Raw genomic sequence first — 1219 nt, forward strand, 5'->3', positions numbered from 1 at the left:
TCTGCAATGATCCCTGTGCCTTGGAGGTCGTATTGTTGTGTTTATGTTCCCTATAGGGCTGAGCGTTCTGTACCTTAGCAAGTTGTGGATCTCAGTGTTAATCATCATCCACTGCAAACAGAAGCTTCTCAAATGTGAAATGAGAGATACAGTTTTCTATGAGTAAAATGATAAGTCATTAGAAGGCAGTTTAATACTATGTCCATTTAGCAGTATAATAGTATCAGGCTATGAGATTTTATTTTGCTTAAAATAGCCTACGGGATGTTAGGAGTCAACAAATGAAGAAAAATGTTTATAATTCTCAGAATAAGTGAGTGAGGTATCATTATAAAATTATTCTGTGATTCTTTATGCCTTCAATTTTTATGTATAAAATGTAGAAATTAATATCTCTACTATACATGAATCAGGTTACTTAATGTAATTCATCTGTTAGGATTTCTTTATAAATGTTGAAAAAGTTGTAGGCGGTGGGCTGTGTCAAGATGAAGCTGAACATCTCCTTGCCTTCCACAGGCTGTCAGAAACTTAAGTGGAGGATGAACTCAAGTGTCATACATTCTATGAGAAATACATGCACGTAGAAGCAACTGCTGATGCTCTTACTGAAGAATGGAAGGTCATGTGGTCCTGATAAGTGGTGGGAATAACAAACAAGGTTTTCTCATGAAGGAAGGGATTTGGACCCATGGCCGAGTACATTTGCTGTTGAGTAGGTGGCATTCTTGTTATAGACCAAGGAGAACTGGAGAGAGGAAGCGCAAGTCTGTTCATGGATGCATTATGGATGCCAATGTGAGTGTTCTAAACTTGGCTATTGTATCTAAAAATGGATATAAAGATATTCTTGAACTGACTGGTACTACTGTGCCTTGCCACTTGGGACCTAAAAATGCTAGTAGAATCAAAGCTTTTTAATCTCCCTAAAGAAGATGATGTCTGCCAATATGTTGTCAGAACGCCTTTAAATAAGCTCAGGACCAAAGCACCCAAGATACAGCATCTTGTTACTCCACAAGTCCTGCAACACAAATGTCCATGTATTGCTGTGGAGAAACAATGTACTAAGACAAACAAGGAGGATGCTGTAGAACAAGCTACAATTTGGCCCGGAGAATGAAGGATGATGAAAAAGCTCCAAGAACAGATTGCCAAGAGACATAGACTATCCTTGCCAAGAGTCTCTACTTCTAAGTGTGAGTCCAGTCAAAAATAA

The 1219-nt window shown here is 38.3% G+C and overlaps 1 pseudogene; it reads left to right on the forward strand.

The window, feature by feature from the left end:
• The first annotated feature begins 488 nt into the window (after positions 1–488).
• LOC110317288 lies at positions 489–1219 on the forward strand (annotated as a pseudogene).

Source organism: Mus pahari, chromosome 2 (assembly GCF_900095145.1).
Source record: "Mus pahari chromosome 2, PAHARI_EIJ_v1.1, whole genome shotgun sequence".
Classification (NCBI taxonomy): Eukaryota; Metazoa; Chordata; class Mammalia; order Rodentia; family Muridae; genus Mus; species Mus pahari.